Source organism: Bradysia coprophila, unplaced genomic scaffold (genome assembly GCF_014529535.1).
Source record: "Bradysia coprophila strain Holo2 unplaced genomic scaffold, BU_Bcop_v1 contig_24, whole genome shotgun sequence".
NCBI lineage: Eukaryota > Metazoa > Arthropoda > Insecta > Diptera > Sciaridae > Bradysia > Bradysia coprophila.
In genome coordinates this window covers 5,767,153-5,782,037 of record NW_023503501.1, presented here as the reverse complement: position 1 = coordinate 5,782,037, position 14,885 = coordinate 5,767,153, and positions in this window count along the sequence as shown.

Genomic DNA, 14,885 nt, shown 5'->3' with positions numbered 1-14,885 from the left:
GGCTGCCATTAACTGTTTTCGAAAAAGTATACATTTTTGCATTGAAAGAAACATTATTGGTGACTCGTTCTTTCCTTGCCACTGAGAATCAAATAAAGGCTACCCTATTTGCTGTCACAATGATTTTTAAATTGATTTCAATGAAATCGCAACTAGAGATCTAGTAGATGAATTGGTGATACCTGCTATCTATTTATGCGAGCGGCTGCCTATACAATTACTTAAACATTTCTTTGTTGAACTAGTGTTTAATTGTTAAAAACAACTAAAATATAATGCGAAACGAAATCTATTAACACAGCTTTCTTTTCTAAATGCTTTCGACATAATACACGGTCTGAAATATCTATTAAACACACACCACATAACTGACATAAAATCTGATTTATGAGTTTTAATTAATTTTTCGCAGTCTTCATTTTCTTCTGTGAAAATTTTCACTGCTGTAAATATATTTTATTGCTTCCATAAAGTAATGTGGCTTGCAATTTTCCTCATGCCAGCGGTAAATATTAGACAGAAGAAAGAAGAGAAAAAAAAGCATGAAAGAACAGAAAAACTAACAAGATGAAGACGCTTCTCGTTTATGCTACTAGTGTATACTGCTACTTTTATTTATTGCATAATTTTCGTACCAGTTATGGATATACGAGTGTAAAATCGTGTTAACGTTAAATGCAGTCATAGTCTCATTTTGCACTCGTGTATACGCTTGCATATCATATCATATCGTTAAACAGCGAGAAAATTGTACAAGGGGTGTTGTGTTGTGAAAGTTATATGTAAAAAGTTACCATTAATTAAGACACATGCATTTTGAACGTACAAATGTACTGTTACAACAAGTATATTCTTTAAATACGAAATGTTTTTGGCGTTGAATGAACATCGTATACACTGTGTACATTACTTTAAATTATCAAACATGAAAGGAATGCAATTTTTGTCAGGGTGCATAATACTTACGGATAACATTAAGGCGATGCCACTGAGAACTGGGGAATGTTTATTGTCTATGATTATAAGAGAGAATGGAGTTATTATGTTTTGGGATGAGATAATGTGTTCTGCATATGAAACTGAATTTATTTTCCATTTTTTTTTGGTAAACGATTTCCCAACTTTTAACAGAGTTTTTATTTCATGTCGCAGTGCTTACATTTTCTGTTCATTTTGATAGTAATTTTTCAAATATGTGCGGTGTGATTTATCTTCTATTCTCCTACAATAGATCATGAGAAAATTGAACTTTGCTGATGATTTGCCGAATTTTAAGATCAACATTGCATTGGGCATTTAGCCTGTTTGTTTATCTATAAAAATTCAATTAATAACTAAATGACATTTCTAGAGAGAAAAGTACAGCGGGGGAGAAAGTAGAGTTTTTCTCACTTGTACTGTCAATTTGTTTATGTTTGACGATTTTTGTTTCGTGGAGAAAAATGGTAGATCAAGTGTCGCACCAAAGGCTCTCTACCAGGCAAAAGTTGACCAATGTTTAAACGTCGGATTTGTTCCTTACATCCGCCGCTTATACAATGACAACAAATGAATGAGCGTGATATGGATTTTTATTGTCGGCAAAATTTTTTGAAAACGCAAATAATTTTTGTGGAAACTTTTTTATTTTTATTTTTTGTAGGTATTTCAGGCTTTATGTGATTAGGGCGATATATATTTGATCTTTCATCGTCGTTTTACTTATTTTGTGTGAAGTGCCTTGTACATTTAGTTTCAAACTTCACACAAAATAAATAAAACGTCGATGAAAGATCAAACATATATCACCCTAATTACCTAAAGCCTGAAATACCTAAAAAAATTAAAAATAAAACAATTTCCACAAAAATTATTTGCGTTTTCAAAAATTTTTGCGCACAATAAAAATCCATATCACGCTCATTCATTTGTTGTCATTGTATAAGCGGCGGATGTAAGGAACGAATCCGACTTTTAAAAATCGGTCAACTTTTGCCTGGTAGAGAGCCTTTGGTCGCACATATTAAAAACGTTGTGTTCATGTTGTGGAAGAAATATGAAATTCGAACTCGAGCGAAATTGTGGCAAACATCGCTGTTCATACCGATTAATGAGGAAAAGTTAAGAAGAACGCGTTAAAAAAATCATTTTAATGCGTTATTTGTCGCACGAATTTTTTGTTACCGATTTACGTCGTGGATGCGTTTTTTAAACGTGGAAACTTTTTTATAAAATTTTTACAATTTAAAATATTTTTATGGTGATATTAGTGACTAATAAACCAAAATATACTTAAGTAAATACCGTCCATGATTGATTTAGAAAAAGTGCCATTATTAATCCTGATGAATTGGTTAAAATGCATGTTAAAATGTGGATAACAACAAAAGCTTCACAAATCGATGTTATCCTTCATTACTGTAACAATCACATTACCAGCATGCCGGCATATTATAAACGATTCTTGCTTTAACATTTAATTATATTTCAGCTCTGTAATAAGTTAATTAATTATTGTGAAAATCGTATCGATGTTTGGTTGTTCAATTGTTGGAAATTAATTTAATTAATTAATGACCGAGTTCAGTTACTGTTGTCTGTACACAATTACCACAAATTAACAATGTAATTATGACGAATTAAACATATTGAATAGTAACGAACGTAGCTAACGATACCATACTAATTGGTAGATGGATCAATTCTCTTGAGGATATTCAAGGAGTTTCGGAAATTTCAAAAACAGCTTCATCGTAAATGAGGTACTTCACCTCGTCAACTGTTCACATTGGCCAGAACTGAGAAAGGATATTTAGATTAAATTGCGTTATTTGAATGAGGTGCTCCACCACTCCTGCCACTTTCATTATCTCAAAATTAGTAAAAGGAATTAGGTTGAAAAAGGAATCAATTTTTGAATTACACCTACGCTATAAAAATGCAAAAAAAAAACTTGCTTATTTGTTATACACGTTTCCCATCGCTGACATCATACTGAAATTAAAAATCTTTCATTAAATTTATCGAAATTTCTTCAATTAAATTTCCGTTTGCTTGTGCCTCTTTTCGCCATAAATGCTAAATTAATCATATCATCCAGCCCATCCAGCCCATCCTAAATGTTGGTCTGTGAGTTTTTATCTTCTTCGTCTTCCTATGTTCTTGTCAACCAAGTCATCCCTAAAAAAAAACATTCATACCACTGACAACGGTCTTCGACTTTCCTTAAGTACGTACACCGTGTAGCGTAACATGCATTATAATGTCTTCTATATCTATATCTACTTCTACACATTGTTGTAATAGCTAAAATACCTTTACTTTGCAATAATTAAAGGCGGATTATAGCGAAGATTTTTCCTTAAATCCCAGCAATAATGGAATTAAAAGGAGGCCGGCTGCTTTTATTTTTATTATTCGTAAAATGAAGAAAGAAAAAACTCAAAAACGTAAAAATGTAATGGTTATTTGATGGCGTGTCTCACTCTGGTTAGGGTGGTTTATACCATTTATGGATTTTTTATGTCACTTTTTTTCGTCTTCAAAGAAATTTAAAGTGCTTTTTTGTTGTCAATGTAGGATTCTGTCTCGTGAAAACAGGTATTAGTTAAAGTAGCATGTACTGTACACCCACATATAGACCTTGAAATTTTCATCATTGTTATCGTACCGAAAATACAACGAACCTGATTGAATAGAGCCGAATTCCACTGGACGACAGACGTTTCAGCTTTGAACAAAAGTAATAGAAAAATTAAAACCTTGCGGATAGATAATGGTTGAAGGCAAAGCATCTAGCATAGTAATATATATGATACAGACCCGTCATGTTGTCATGTACACCGAGATCAATCAATATACATTGACACATATGACTCTACAAAAATTAATATGGAAAATGGTATTCACGGTATTGCCATTAATGGTATTCACGGTATTGCCATTAATGGTAATCATGGTATTGCCATTAATGGTAGTCATGGTATTACCATTAATGATAGGCATGGTATTGCCATTAATGGTAGTAATGGTATTGCCATTAATGGTAGTCATGATATTGCCATTAATGGTAGTAATGGTATCGCCATTAGTGGTAGTCATGGTGTCGCCATTAATGGTAGTCATGGTATTTTTTCATGTGTCGGGGCCGAAAATGAGCGAGTTTCGAGATTTTTCTCTGGTTTTCGACCCTTTACTTGAAATTTTTTTTGAGTATCTGTTTTGGACACCTTGTTCGGGCTACAACTCGCGAAATTGCCTAAAAACAATCGTCCAAAACAGATACACAAATAACTATTTCAAAATCTTTGAATAGGGCGTGACTGCAGTTGATGCGGGTAATGATCCGAGTAGAAAACCTAAAATTGGCTAGAAAAGAAACGAAAATAGTGGGGGAAAGGGAGCGAGATTGGCTTATAGTGCTTTTTAAAATACTGCATGGATTGAACTTAAACAAATATCAAATCATCTCAATATAATCTTTGAACTAAAAAAAAAAGATTGAAAATCCGACAACAATATTCACAGGAAAAAATGATTTTTCCATCAAAAAAATAAATCCGGCAAAGTCCTGCATAGCAATAACCATAACGATAACAAGAAAATTATTCCAAATTTTGGCATACAAAACATTTCGTTTTATGGAAACTTTTCCAAACTTTTCCCAACCAAAATTTCACTGCAGAGAATTTGCAGTGTTGCATTTTCCCAGATACCTTTTTTCCCGTATATGCATGCACTTTTCGAATATGACATTCTTTTCACATTATTATTCTCTGAATATTTGATTTAAATATTTTTATTCTTTGCTTTTCTTCATTGAAAAATGCTTTTAGGCTGCGCTTTCTTCTTTGCTCACATTCTTAAACTCGTGTATACGTCTGTATTTTATATAAAACGACGACGTCTGATGCAATCTTATTCACATGTAATGTTCCCAGTTTAGTTTATCGACGTATCGTACATATTTCACGAATATTGTAAAACTTCGCACAGCCACTCAATATATCATTGTCATGTCGGAAACAGAATATTTTAAGTGTTTATATCGATAGTTTGATAAAAAGTTTATCTTTTTTGTTAGTGTATCACTTACGATTTGTACATTTGCGGTTTATTTTCTGTCAATTGTCGTCGAAGAAGCGGAAATTTATCTCAAAAAATTGTTTTTCATAAGAAAAAAACTTTGATTTTTATGGAATGGAATAGTGTACCTCAACAAAAGCAGAAGAAGACGAAAAACACAGTTAAGTTATACTTTTATAGAACATTTCGTTCACTTTATTGTGTATAGCGATGAATGCTGTCGATCTTTGGGTTTAGGTTCAAAGCTACACTTAATATCGCTTCACCCAAGAACGAACGCTAGTCAACGATAATAATGTACACAATCGCTTTGGCGATACATAACGTACTCCGCCACATTGTATACGGCTGCATACGATTGTGGTTGTAGTTGTTAATATTTTGCTTAAAACAGAGCACATAGCATGGAACCCGTACAGGACTTCTATTTGACTCACTGACGTAAATTTTTGTCAATCAGTTAATCCTGTCAAAGTTATCTTTGAGGTTACATTCTTCACGGCTAATTTTGATCGAGAAGAATTAACTTTTAATTAATTAATTAGTTGTCATTGATCAGTTTTCCATCGACAAATCGTGTCTAGCTAGTGAAATGAAGTAAGACAAATTTATTTGCATCACCATGACAGCTGTCAAAATTTAATTACATTAACTCAGCGCATTCATTGGGCGACGAAAAAATAGATTTTCTGTACGCGAGCTCTAGTAGTAGAATAATGCTTATGTCAATTAGAGTTTTATTATTATTAATCGTATGGGACGTTACATTGTATTACAAAATCAGTTTTTCGTTAAAAAAATACTTAGTCAAAGGTCAAAACGATTACTCATTCACTTCAAATCTCAATGTCTAAATTTCTGATCCATTCGATTCCTTCTGCGGTGGCTTGATGCATTGATTCCAGCCCATGCTCGAAACGACGGAACGGACAGTAGTTGAGGATAAATTAGAGTAATACCTAGGCTAACCTTGAAACGTTGTAAAAATGATAAATTACTCTGACATCAGCAATATTTTACTGCTAAACTAGTTGCTTTGGTTTTTGTGATCCACTGTTTCGGTTCATGGGTTCGAAATCTTTGAAGATTTCAGGAGTTTAAGAGGAAAACTTAAACTAGAGGTTATTCTGCATTTCACTCCGTTTACTCAACAAAATGAAAACTCTCTTTCTGTTGTAGCTTAAGTGGTCCAGTAAACGGATTGAACTGCCGAAGTACAGAGTGTTAAAGAAGATAAATAATTAACAGTTGCAAATGTATTTCTGAGCTCGGGTCCCATCCGATTTGAAGCATATGGTAAACAAAGTAATACACAGCATCATTGTCGGTTTTAGTAATGCCAATTGCTAGACTAGCAATGCTAGTGTGTTTTCGGCTTAACTTTCATTTTAGTATTTTGACAAGTGACCCCGAGTTCTCTGTTAGTGTTTTTACATTTCGCTTTCCTTAAATACTATACTGAATAAATAGAACTAGGACATTATATTCCACCGAAATGGCTGCTAGGAATTTCGCGCCGCGTCATTCACAATAATTGACAAAATGACACATTTTGTATGAGGAAAATGTCACTTTGTGGGTTATTGTGAATGACGTGGCGCGAAATTCCTCAACACCAAATAAATTCAGAACTACCGATAAGAAATAATAATTATAATTTTCCATTTTGAATCACCTGATGGGCTGTTCAATTACGCTGTGTGTAAACAAAATTAATAAAAGAATGACGTCTTGGCGTTTTCACTCTAATGTGCAACTTTTTTTTCGAACCCTCCAGAGAGCACAGAACTAATTTAAAATCTTCACAATATCTAATCGAAATGCACATTGAATCAGCATGCAGTTGTAAGAAAATAATTTCTGTCAAACGGAATATTTGAACGACACACACACAACTCAAGTGCGCTATCTGCATCAATGTCGTTTTTTTCGTTGTCTTTCCCTTTTCTCTCGTTTGCTCCTTTATTTTTCAATTGAGCTTTTTCCGTACACATTTTCAAAACGAGATTTTTAAGCAAAACATTATATCAGACAATCTAAGCCTTAGCGAAAAAGATTAATGAAAGCAATTTAGCTGCCAGAATAGAGACCGAAATAAGAACACTCTATGTGCTTCTTTAAGACGAACGAAAAAGTAGTAGTAGAACGAACGACGAATGGGAAAAAAAAGAAGCAGCAAAAAACGAAAAATAAAATAAAAATAAAGAAAATGTCTTAAAAGCCCTATCTCTATTTTTCTGATGTAATATTTTTCAAGTTGTTTGTTTTTAAAAGATTTATCTTATGTGCTCTATCTACGTCTAGGATAACATTGCATTGTTAGTAGGGAAAAGAATATGTAATTTCATCCCATACATGGATATTATGAATTTTTATATTTTGTATTCAGCGTATTTTGCGATGGAATTTTGTTTGTTTTCGCAGTTAACGTAATTACAATCTCTCTTGTGTTTTTGACATGCACTTCTACGATTTAATGTTTTCGTCTTCATTGTGTACAAACAAAGTTGTTTACTTCCTAACATTTAATTGCTCAATTAAAAAAATGAAAATATTCACAAATAAATACTTGAAAGGCTGCCCATGTGGCTACACCCACAACGACAACCAAAATAAGCGTACTCACTCATTCATTCAATCGATAAATTTTTGATCGAATTTAGAACAGTTGGCTTCGCCTCGTTAGGACAAGCATACGACTATTTCTAAAAATGTTCATCAGATTAACTCTAAAAGTGATCGGGTTAGTTTATTAAATGCCACGATACGTTTGTCTCGACATAAGTTAAGGCAACATTATTGGTTTTTCATCTAAATAAACTAGCGCCGCAATTCTGCATTTGTAAACTATGAATTGTTGTTTAGCTAAACCTGACCCGCCAAATTTTCGATTCGTGAACCAGTTTTCACGTGAACCAGATATTAACAACTTTGTGCTGACATTAAACCTGAAAATACTCACCTTAAAAAAACCCATGCAAGTTTTATTTTTTGTCACTGAGTTGAGAAATAGTTATTTTCCTAACTAGTGTTGAAATATCGCGCCTTCGTCGCTCACTTCCCACGTCGTTTAGGAAAAATATTGTTCCTAACTTATGCTAAAAGTCTTTTTTATCGAATTCGAATTCGAAGCCTCTCATTCGCTAAAAAAGCATTTTAGCATGCGTTAGGAAAAATAACTATTCTGCAACTGAGCTGCGAAATGTTAATTTTTTCATGTGTGATTTGGGTGAAGTGTGAAGGTGGTTACTTTGACCACTCGTTGATTTGACAATTGATTTATAAAAACAGGAGACAAATGTATATGAATGTGTGGAACACTTGGACCGTTTTATATGCAACGGACATCAAACCACAATTATTTAAATCAATTATTTTATCATACTCGCGCCATGTTGTGCGGCTTCCCTTCTTCGTCAAGACAAATACTATTACAGTCGAAAAATAATTTGATATTTCGTATCACGATGAGTAAAAGTACCTGCGGCTGAAGCGTTCGGAGTCTTTTTTCCATCTGGATACGCAATTTCGCATTCCTTCCTTGAAGAGGAATTACGGCTGTGATTCTCTCTCGGGTCTCTTTTACAAGTGTATCGTAGTTAACTGTTAACCGTTGAGAAAACGATTTAAATGTCCAAAATTTTAGTTGTTTTCTCTATACCGAAGACATTGAAATATTTGACATTTGAACGGTTAACTACGATAGAATTGAAAAAAAAGACAGATAATGAATGACAGTCGTAATTCCTCTCCTGTCGTCGTGTATCACATGATCTCAGGACTCCGGAACAGTAATCAGTTTTTCAATCAACCCTATATCGGCTTGGGGATAAGGGTTTGAAAAAACGTTTGCTGCCGTTTCATCCTTGTTAAGACTTATCGCCAAGCCGATATAGGACCGATTTAGAAAATAATTGTTGTTCCAGAGTCTTGAGGTCATGTGCTACACGATGGCATTTTATTTGACTAAAATCCGTCGAGTAAAAAATTAATTTTTTTTCTGATGACATTGGTTTTGTTGCAGCGACATCTTTCAATGATAAAGTAAATCGTTCTCTATCGGTAGAGTTTTGATTGAATAGAGAAAAGAGAACTGACGGCGTAATCCCTCTTCTGGTAAATATGTATATTTACCAGAGTGAAGTTATTTCCCGTCAATATAGAGCACAAAGAATGCAGTACTAAAAAAAATGGTGGGACTCTATTGGCCAACAGAGGTTGTTTATGGTAATGTACTATTACATATCGAGCGAATTTGACTTAAATTTGGTTTCTCTACCGTAGAGTGCCCTTTCAAAATTAAAAATTTCAATCTAAACACTTTACTGCAGATTTGATGCAGTGACAACTGGAGAGAGTCTAGTGGTATATGACCGTCTTATTTTAAAAATAATATTCGATTTTCTTTTGGACGAATATTACAGAGATTTTTCGATTTTTTTTTGATGATTTGTGAATCTCTCGTAACGAAAAAGTAATAATGATCCCGATTTTCCATTGAATGATTTGCTTATGAAAGTTTGTCTATATGAAAAAGTAGACGGAAACTTACATAGAAAATGCATATTACCATTTTATAAAAAATGAGACTAAATTTTTAAAAAGCTCTTAAGACGAGAACTTTTCAAAGACGTCTGTTATGTGGATGATGTTATGGAAGAGTCTCCTATTTGTACAAAAATATGTATTGAAAGTTGAAAGTATAGTGCAAAAACTTACTTCTTATGAATGCAATTTAAAACAAACTGAAATGAAAGCTTGTTTGCTCAGAAACATTATTGCGAAAAGGTGGCACTTCTACAATTTTTATTTACATTCAAAGAAGGTAGAATTCGTATTCTGTTGAATAAGATGCAGATCTAAAGTTTGTTAAATTTTTCTATTAAGGGCGCTGACGGAATTCTCCACAAAGTGTTGTCTTTAAGTCAGTAACGAACTGAAATGTGTTTTTGTTATCGTAGACAATTTATAAACAAGATTCTAAAATCCTTCGACTTTCTTCAAAATGTAAAAGCAAATCGAATAAAATGACTCTAGACGGCCACCACAATATTAACTTAAGAATATCACACGCTACATGTTCCTCTCAACAAGCAGTTTGAATCGTTTCTGAATTGCGCGGCGTCTTTTTGCTTATATTTCTATCCCATTTTCAACCACATCTTGCAGCACGCTTGGTATACACTTAACAAAATTAACGAATTATCACATTTTCGTTTTCAACTGATTCTACATAATTTCTAGATCCACAAATTTGACAGTCTTGATATTGAATGGTTTTTTGGTTTTTATCCCAGTAATATCAGATCCCACATAAAATAAAAATGTGACAATTCCTAATTTTTCATAATTCTACTTTACAACTACAAGTTTCAAGCTTGGTTTCAAGGCAATAGATGATTTTTGAATTTACAGCTAACTATTTACAATTGGACATTTCTACACGGTCGAAAATATCGTTTTTGAACGATATTATCGTCTAAAATTAAGAATTGATGGGACTGTCGGATTCCTAACTAAATTGCAAGCCAATGCATTACCCTTCTCTTCTTTTTAAGCCTGTTTCTATTCACTGCTGGACGTAGGCCTCCCCAATTCTCTTTCATTCCGAACGATCCGTTTCCACTTGTTGTTAATTTGTGCCTGTAATTCTCTTTATACCATTATTCCATATCTCTGGCGATCTATATCTAGGTCGTGTTTTAGGTGGTCTCCAAGTTCATTATTATTTTAGTCAAACGTTCGTCCGTCCTTCTTGCAATATGTCCCGCCCAGCTCCACTTTAAAGATGATATTCTTCCCATGACATCAACTGTTGTGTGCTGTCTGTCAGATCCATTGATTTGTCATTCTATCTCTGAGTGTAATTCCAAGCATACTCCGTTCCATGGCTCTTTGTGCCACTCTAAATTTATTTTCGGAAGCTTTTGTTTACGTTGAAGTTTCCGCTCAATATGTGAGCACGGGAAAGACACACGTATCAAACACTTTACGTTTCAGACTATTGTTCATTTTGTTTACCAACAGTTACCTTCTATCACAGCGACTAGCGACAAATTTCTCCCGAGTCAGACCCCTCTCCTTTAACCAAAATAATTCTTTCCTCTATGATTAGATTCATGAGGCACTAAGTGTACCATTGCGTGCGACTTCTATAATCTTGCCTTTTCGATTTTCCTAAACGTTTCTGAGCTTAATATCCGGCACGTCACTTTTAGTTGCACCGACTAAATATATACCGTTTATCAAATGTAACTTTCTATTCACACCGTGAAACATATCAATTATGCAATATCAGGCCGAGCCACTTGGTTATTCTGCCATGCATGTTTTTTTAATGAGTTCAGTTGTGCTATTTTGCGGGTTAAAAAAAAAGACGCGCGGTTAGGTATGCATGCATATAAATATTGACTGTTTATCGACTGGGAATTCATATCTTCTGGGCGAGTTTGTATGGTCTCGTCTGCACAATTCATTGCGTTGTACTTTTATTAAATCGGCAATGAATCGAAGTGAGTTTTCCAACCACCTTTTTCATTTTGTTGCGCCCTTTCGCTGCAAGATATATTATACCATTCTGAAAACGCCCACACTTAAGAAAATATGCCACAAATTTTGGTTAATACTGAAAATTTCTATAAATATTTTCCGTGTGCTGTGTGTGGATTGTGGAATTTTTCTTCTTTTTTTGTTTGAAAAGAATTTATAAAAAAAATCTAAGACCGACCACACAAACACCGCCAACAATCGCAATTTTCTTGCTATTTATTTCGCATATTTTTTTCACAAAGAAAAAACCAGGTCATTCATTTAATGCTGCGTATAAAAGAAACCGTTTTACGGTTCATATATTTTTTTACCATTAAAATATTTACACCAATGTGTTGCCTTAGAAATTTCAAGTTACCGACACTCAATTCTTTATTTTTTTTACTGCCTTCTACTCTCTCTATATCTCTCTCTCTATCTCTCTCTCTTTGCCTTTAAAATGTATATCACCACATGTATGTAGTTGCAAATTCGACATGAGTCCATATAAGTTTGGAATAAAATAAACTGAATTTTCTACAGAAAGGGAAAAATTCACTTAGTTAACTGTACAGAAAAGGGAAACCTATTATCAATTGAATTCGACTTTATCCGTAGGTATGTTTATCAGCCAATAGTTGGATATAAATACCAGAATAAAGGACTGGAGATCAAAATTTGTTTATGGGATTTTACTGACAATTTATAGTTTTTTATGTGTATTGAATTACTGATGAAAAGAGTTGTATGGACAGGACAGTACCTCATAATTCATTCAGTAACAAAAATTTCGACAGGGGTTCTTCGGTAATAAACACATTTAAGGCGCCGTTAGGCCTAAAAGAAGTAGTGGAGCCAATTTATTGTAATTTAAATCCTAAAAACTACTGAAAATACTAAAAAGTTCTAAAAAAAATTAGGCCTAAGAAGTGGTCATAACTTCTGATATAGACGTGTGATGATCACCTTCTATTATCAAAGGTATTTTGAAAAGCCTTCAAAAGCCTTTCTGAGGAGATCCATTAGCCCCAACTTACGGTGCAATTTTAAAATTTGAGGTTGCTGACTCTGATGCCTCATAAATTCATATTTACCACAGCAACGTTGAGCTGTTTGATAGGTATTTTCAATGACTTTCGATTGAATTTTTTTCCCAATTTTTTCAATTTATTTCTATTCAGTGCCAACAGAGTACGATGTAAAGCAGCAGTTTTTTATGTGATTCCGATAGCCATATCCATTCCTCACAAAACAAAGCAAAAAGTTCATGAAAATCGGTTCAATGATTCTTCTTACTCTAGCCCGGTCTGACCCAATGGACATTCAGTCAATGCCCGAAGAACTTTTTGATTTGTACAAATTTTCGACACACAAACCCAAAAAGGTTTTTCGAGCCCGTTCGGCCCTGCTTGCGTGGTCGCTTGCTCGTATTTAGAACACTGTGTGAAATTGAAAAACGAAACCATATATGACAAAGACGCGATCTTTCTTAGATTTATTCTCAAATCAAGCTCGGTGCAGAAAGACATCCCATATCGTATAATCTTCCTCTGTCTCCTCTGTGCCTTTATTGCTATAACATTCTCCTTTGACAAAATTATTTTTATGAGAAAAAAATTTGATGCACGTAAGTTACGTATCCCGTGGAATGATTTTATTTTGCATCGAATTTGTTAAAACTCATTTCGCTAAATTTATCGAATAAAAAAAGCTCTAAATAACAAAGAAATCCATATAAGATCCGTAAGTCTTACTCATGCGGGTCTGAAGTCTGAATATCCGATTAGAACTATGATATCATTTGAAAAGTTTATTTCACGAGGGTGTAACGCACCCTCCCATCGAAGAGTTCAACCACTTTAAGTAGATTCGAAACATGTATATATATATAGGTATATAGAAAGAATAACTGTATAGACGAACCGTAAAAGTTTTCTTTTACATTTCGGTTAGTTTTTGTGTACGAAAAACATTCCAGCAAATTTTCCAAAAAATAATGTGTGAAAGCAAATGATAATATATACAACACTTTATGTAAAGACACAAATGTGTGCCATTGTGTGTATACTCCATGTGTATATATAGAACCGCATTTATTTGGAATATAATATGGTATGGAGGGTGTGTAGATTTAATTTTATTGAACTTGCAAAGTCAAGGACATTTTCGATGACAAGGAGTTCTGTATTGGTGAAAATGTGGTGTTAAGAGTTGAAAGTTTTCCGAAAGCCATTTAACATTTAAAGGAGGTTGTTTAAGGATTTTGAAGGGTTGAAGTGTCGGAACTGAGTGTTTATTGAAAACGGAAGGTTTGTTCAATTTATGAAAGCGTTGTGGTTCGTCGACGACTTAAAATGCTTTACCGAATTCGTTTTTTTTTCGTGATATTTATATTTTCGTTGCTAACATTTGACCAGCAAAATTTATCGTATTTGGAAGGACAGCCCAATATTTATTTTATTTGGATTTTCCGTTCGAAATCCGGATTATTCTTTAGGTAACACACAGACTTATTAAGTCGACTCAAAATCTCCAGTGTGAACCAAACACGCACACTTAAACAGGTACACATAACTCATAAAAATTTTACCAGGCAGCTACCTCATCCGCTATACTATAGACAAATATAGCAAAAATAAGCGATGTGTCCTGCAAAAGTGGTATTTACATTGTAAAATGTATGTTAAACCAAACGAAGTAAAAGATTTTGGATCAGTCTGCTGAAAATACATTGGTAAAAAGAACTAAAATATTTCGGACTTATGTTGCCGATAAGATAAATTTATTAATAATTATATGCCCTAAGAACCCACGACGGATTTGAGGATAAATTAATGATGTATGTACCAGTGTTGCTGTGAATGAGACCATTCATTACCAAAATATTTTGCTGACAAACCTAGTGATGTACTAGAAGTAAAATAATTTGGAGGCAAATTGCAGTACCTATTCCTTATTAATTTCTGAAACGATTTTTACTTATTCACTTCCAAGGCTACATCCTGAAAAACCTGTCGATTTGTGGGTGAAAATTATGATTGCCGTCTGTGAAATGTTTAACATTTCTTGTCTGTTGTCCACCTACCAAGCAACTCCAAGCAAACAATAATAATAACCGTAACTTCATTTGATATTTCATGAAACAATGAATGAAATTGATTTTCGAATTGTTCGAATTCAGAACGATATCTAATCAATCGGGATTTCATTCAATGGAAACATTCGTTGTTGTTTGCGTACCATTTGTTGTTCGCAGAATTTACATTCTGTTGATTTTACATATAAAATCAATA